We start from the raw sequence: 6,699 nt of genomic DNA on the forward strand, positions 1-6,699 counted from the left end.
TTCTTTTAAACATGAATACAGTCAAGTCTTGTTTATCTATTTTGTTTTTGATACTGCAGTTTTGGAGACACAGACAGGAAAACTGCCACATACAATGTCATGATAATTTACACCTATGTTTTAATGTGTGAGTTTTATAATGTTAGCTCTTTTTATGACTTAAAAAAAGCTTTATTTATTTTATAAGTATACTGTAGCTGTCTTCAGACACACCAGAAGAGGGCATCAGAACCCCATTACAGATGATTCTGAGCCACCATGTGGTTGCTGGGAATTGAACTCAGGACCTCTGGAAGAGCAGTCAGTGCTCTCAACCACTGAGGCATCTCTCCAGCCTATAACTTTAGCTCTTAACTTTGACTCAGTTACTTATTCTAAGTTAGTTATGTGTTTAAAGTGTGAGGTATAGGTTACACGGTAAGCAATTTGACTTCATCCAAAAAGATAGCTAGCTTCTTCTCTCACCTTGGTAGTCTATGCCACACATGATGGGAGTCTCGTATTTCAGTAGAAACTGACCACATTTAAAAGGCTACTCATGTGATTCCAAGTGAAGTCTGACCATTCCAGAAAACCAACTATGTAAACCAGGCTGGGGACGATGAGCCACATGGTTCAGTTGATCTAGAGACCAGCTTCCATCATGTTACCAATTAGTCAGTCTTGTGCATGTAATAAAGACCCAGTTCAGACTCTGAAAATAGAAGCTTAGATGTACTCTCTTCCTGTGTGTGCTCTGTGATTGTCACTTGTTAGTGCCCAGAGTTGTTCATGTGCACTTACAGGAAGAAGAAAAACTCATTTGGAACCTCCTCAGGAAGACTGTCCTGTATTTTCCTACTTTGGCTGGTTTGGATCTGCACACTTTCTCCATGATAAATAGTGTGATTCAGTGATTATAGTGAACTGTAAGTATAGCAAATTATGAAAGTGGGAGGTGAATTGGGGGAAGACTCTGAACTTGTAGGAGGCATCAGTAGTTAGGCTTCTCATGGGTCTTGTTCTTTCTAATCTTGTAGTTGGCTTTGAAAGATGACAGGTGGTGGCAGAAGCAGGATTTGTGAGCCCAAACCTGACTTGTTAGAGCATGCTAGAGGGAAAAAGAAACACGACCAGGCTGGTTTGGGAAACTTTGATTTCTGGGTGGATGCAGAGTTACTTGTGATGTGGAGGTGCAGTTTTCTGTGTCAGTTACTAGGAGACCTTTCCAGGGCAATTTTAAAGTGATACACCATAGTCCTAAGGAGCTGTCTCACTGCTTGCGTAGGAAATGAAGAGGAACAAGAAAGAAATGGGATGTATAGTCTCTTAGTCATTTTTATCTGTCATAGCTGGTGGATGGAAAGGAAAATGCTGGGGTCAATTCTGATGCTGACTAAGACTTAGCCTCTAGCTACTTTTATGTAAACTTTAATTTAAAATGTAATTTATCACCTCCTCCCTCCCCTCTCCTTCTTCTAACTCCTCACATGCCCACTTGGTCCATCTCAAATTCACATCCTCTTTTTCTTTAATCAAGATTGTCATATGTGTGTACGTATGTATGTATGTATGTATGTATGTATAGATAGATAGATAGACATATCTATAACTATATATATATCATATGTTATATCATTGATCATTCATATATATGCAATATGATACATAAAACACATAAATATATAAATACAAGTAGCAGAATTGTTTTCTGTTATTTGTATGAATGTTTTCAGGGATAGCCACATGGTATTGGATAACCAATTAGGATTCTTGTCATGAGGAGGACTATTTTCTTCCACTCTCAGCTTTCCTTAGTTACATGTAGTTCTTTGTCTAAGGATGATACCTTGTAAGGTTTCCCATGTCCACATTAGCATGTCTATTGGTCTATTAGCTTGTGGAGCACCCTAACAAAGGATGCAGTTGAAATTAAACTAAGAGAATTGATCTCTTCATAAGTCTTCATATTGGGACAATCTTAGGCCCATTCTGGTCTAAGAACTTCACGGCCTGTTCTAAAGGAAAATGCACTGTTGAACCCATTGTGAAGAAGCTCAGGATGTTTTACAAGACAGTGGATAATCAAAGAGGAAAATAAATGGTAAAAATCATCCAGACAGGGTCAAAGGACATTATTAATAAATGGGATGCATAAAGAAACATGACTGGAGCCAAAATCAAAGACACAGTGCTACAGCTCAGAAGGCAGCTAGACAGAGGCCACCTTCCAGGTCTCCATACAGAAAGGCTCTAAGCAATTAAGTTAGTTGTTGGTGTTAGGGAGAGAGTCAAAGGACCATCAGATGCAGGTGTACATGAGCCTTCTAACTGGGGCAAACCTCACTCTGTGATGAGCAGGGTAAGTAGTAAGGCTGGAGAATCACGCTACTAGACCAAGTAGCATAATAGGAGTCTAAGTATTCAAAAAACTAAATCCATTTAAACTACCTAAATGAAACAATTAGGTTTCATTCAGATATAAGCAGGAATAACAGGAGATAATGGTAAACCCTAAGCTAACCCTAGCGCTTTCTATTGATTGCATAATGGAGATACTAGTTGTTTCCTGTGGCTTTATCTGTAGTGTAACCATGGATACAAAGTTGGAACAGCCTGAGCCAAGAGTGGAGCTAAGTCACAGTTTGGGAGGGAGTGATAATTGTTGACTTCATGCTTTTCTGTTGTTGTTGTTTTGTTTTGTTTTTTCTTGAGTATCTTGGGATATATTTCCTAGTAGGATGCAATCACCACTGTAGAGAACACCCACTGTCCATCTTGCAGTTTATAGGATTGTGAAAGAGCAGTGTCTCTCTACTGGGGTAATCATTTTCCTCCAGATAGATCGATCAAGATCTAGAGCTATTTTGTCACAGCTAACGTGAGATTTGGGCAGTAATAGCTCAGTAAGTAAACACCAGGACACCTTTAAAGACCCTACAGCCCATGGGCCGTCTCCTTCCCCTCTGTCAAGTACTTTTCCAGCTTACATTTTCAAGAGTGAAAAGTTTAACACCCTCCCCCACTGCCCTATGTTATCTGTGTAGCATTCTGCAAGGGCTGTTAGTCAACATCATTTTCTCTGAGTTAAAGTCAGCCTCAGTGCGGGATAGGAGGAATGAGGATCTTAAGACAAGTCTGGTAGTGTAAGAACAGGTAGGCCTATGAGAAGACATGTATAGAAATTGGGACAGAAGTTTTAGTTGACCCAAAGATTACAGAACAAGGAGTAGGTGTCAACAGAGCAACTAGGGCACATCAGTGCTGTGGTGGTCCCCAAGCAGCCCTGAAGGAGAATCTGTCCAGACGTCCATCAGCCAAGGGAGTGAAAATGTACTATACGGTGGGGCCATTCAATGGATTATGACTCAATGTAAGATAATCCATGCAAGCATTTACTTACTTACTCAAAATATCTGTGACACAATCACATTATGGGGAGAAAAACTGTTCATTTGTATCCTGGGTATGGAGATTTCCTATGATTCTGTTCCAATAGCCTTGGGCACGAAATCATTCAAGTTAAGGTAAAGAGAGCTGCTATTAGAAGAAGCTGCACACTGTGGGGCAAGTCTGAAACAGTGAACAAGAACAGAGTCTAATCCACCACCAACATACGATCCTTTGCTGGGAAACAAGCCTGCTCTACACAGCCTTGGGAACGAGCTAAGCCAGATTGGGGAATAAGGCAAGAACCATGATTCTTTGTTGGTTTATGGGAGGACAGCACAACACTGACTGAGTTGTTTATAGGCTATAGGCTATGCCTGCTATGTACATATCCCACTCAACATTTGTTTTTATGCCTTCAGAGAATCCTGGGGGGTCTTTATATTAAGGATTACCTCAGAAAGTAAACACTTGACTGCAATGTACTATGCTTATATTGTGTGAACACACATGTGTTGTGTGTTTGGGAGTGTGTATTAGTGTTTCTGTGTGTCTGTGTGTGTTTGTATGTGCACACAGGTATGGATACCTCCATTGACAGTACACTCATCTAATGACCAGAATAAGGAAGGATTAGAGGAAACAATGCAGGACACTCTGAAGCAGAGAGAACTGATCACCCAGGAAAGTGACTTGGGAGAAACAGTGTAGAAGAACTGTGACATCTTTGAGATCAGGTAGGAACATAGGCTGGCAGAAGCCAGTTGGGTTTCCTGTCCTATATAGCTATCCTTTGTGGGTGACTGACCACCTACGTGGTTTCAGCCTCAGTCAGCTAAAGAACTACTCGGAGTATTATTCTGGTACAGTTTATATGAATTTTGTCCATGATGCATGACATCATCTTAAGAAAGCATTTTATCTGCTAGAAAGAATGTTCAGAGGTTAAGAGCACTGACTGCTCTTCCAGAGGTCCTCAGTTCAATTCCCAGCAACCACATGGTGGCTCACAACCATCTGTAATGGGATCCAATGTTCTCTCCTGGTGTGTCTGAAGACATCGATGGAGTACTTATATACATAAAATAAATCTTTAAAAATAAAGATGATGTCAATTTGTCTTTTAATTCCAGTGCTGGGGAGGCAGAGGCAGGCAAATGAACAAAACCACATAAAACTCCATATACTTATTTTTATATAGAGTTGTCCCCCAATTTCCCCTTGATTCTTTTGGAGACAGAGTCTCTCTGTGTAGCCCTGGCTGTTCAGGAACTCATTTGGAACAGGCTGGCCTCCCTTCAGTGCTGGGCTAAAAGCATACACCACCATGCTCAAATCCCTTTTTGTAGTTCAAATTTGTTTGAGACAGGGTATTTCTATATAGCTTTGGCGATTTGTAAACTCACTTTGTAGATGAGGTTGGCCTCGAACTCAACAGAGATCTGCCTGCTTCTGCCTCCCAAGTGCTGTACCACCACCACCTGGGATACATTCTCTTTGTCTTTATAGACACACTTGGGAATGGATTTTTCTCAACCTTCAGAATAGAAAAAAAAATTCCTCTAAAAGCTATTTAGTTTCTGGTACTTTTGTTACATCAGTTCAAAAAGACTTATACTATACTACAAATATTATAAATGAAAACAGCTTTCACTTATGATGTTCTATTGTATTGTCCCCTGGAGCTGGAATTACAGGCAGTTGTGAGTTATCATGGCTACTTGGAACCAAACTTCCGTCTCCTGAGAGAGCAGCAAATGCTCTTAACCGGGGAGCCACCTCTTCAGCTCCATTAAGCACATTTTCAAAGAAGATGTGGAACTCTGTAGATCTGGCTGGCATGCCTTGAACTCAGAGATCCTGCCTCCCAAGTGCTGGGGTTGAAGATGTGTACCACCACTGCCTGGCTTAAAGGTACACGGCAAGTTTTGATAGCAAGCTTGTACTGTTGGAATAAGTGCTGCAACAAATTAAAAATTAATGTAAGGGAAGCTATGGGGACAGTGAGATGGTTCAGCATGTGAGTGTAATGGCCTCCTATTCTGACAGCCTGGAGTTGGTTCGCCAAACTGCCTTCTAATTCTGAAGTGTACTGACAGTTATTCTCCTATGTGCACACACACTGTGTGTGTGTGTGTGTGTGTGTGTGTGTAAGTGTGTGTAAAAGAAATTTTCTTTAGACTAAAGGAGAATGCCTTATTTCCATAGTTGGAAAGAAAGATCTATGGGGTAGAGAATTTGATCAAACACAAAAGAATAATATTTTGACACATGAACATTATATGAAATTTAAATTTCAGTGTACATAAAAATTTTGCTAGAGCTTTGCATTTATTAATTCTCCAATGGCAAAGTTGAGTGGTTTCCACAGGAGACATATGGTGGTCTCTTCATGCTGCCATATGGTGTATTACAAATCCCAGTAATGGAGTCAGCTGTGCTGGCTCACAGCTGTCACTCAACACCCCAGAGGCAGAGGCAGAGGCAGAGGCAGAGGCAGGAGGGTGACCACATTTGAAGACAACTTGGTCTATGTAATGAGTTCTAGTCCGACCATGGCTTTGCAATGAGAACCCTGTCCAAGAAAAAAAAGGAAAAATGATATTGATGTAGTTGTGTTGCTGGTATTGACTGGCATGTATATTTGCTGTATTTGGCATTTAAACTTTTATTTTAATCATTTCTTAACCCATTGGTGGCTCATGCTCATAATCTTAACACTCAGGAAGTTGGAGCAGAAGAATTGCCACAGGGTGAGGCTAGACCAGCTATAGTCAGATCCTCTCTCAAACCAAAAAGAGAGAAAAATGAAAAGACAAAAGTTGATTTCAAATGGCAGACTCCAGGCACAATGGAGGATGTTGTCATCAAATTAAGTGGCAAAGCATTGTTTCTGTTACACCATCACAGTGTAACTATGTGAGAAGAATAGACATTATCAGATTACATTCCTCATAATAGTCTCGACTTACAGGGAAGTAGGTTTTAAAAATAACCTAGAAAATTGAGATCAAATTCTCATAAAAAATTTCTTTATGAAATTAAAAGTGAGGGGGGCTTGAGAGATGGCTCAAAGGCTAAGAGCACTGTCTGCTCTTCTAGAGGTCCTGAGTTCAATTCCCAGCAACCACATGGTGGCTCACAACCATGTATACTGGTACCCAGTTCTGGCTTGCAGGCATGCATGCAGGCAGAATGCTGTATACATAAGAAATATGTTTTTAAAAAATTAAAAATGAAAATGAAGGGCTGGAGAGATAGTTCAGCAGTTAAGAGCACTGGCTGTTCTTCCTGACAATCCGAGTTCAGTCCCCAGCAACCTATGTCTAA

The sequence above is a fragment of the Rattus norvegicus genome, chromosome 7, assembly GCF_021556685.1.
Source record: "Rattus norvegicus strain SHRSP/BbbUtx chromosome 7, alternate assembly SHRSP_T2T, whole genome shotgun sequence".
NCBI classification, from domain to species: domain Eukaryota; kingdom Metazoa; phylum Chordata; class Mammalia; order Rodentia; family Muridae; genus Rattus; species Rattus norvegicus.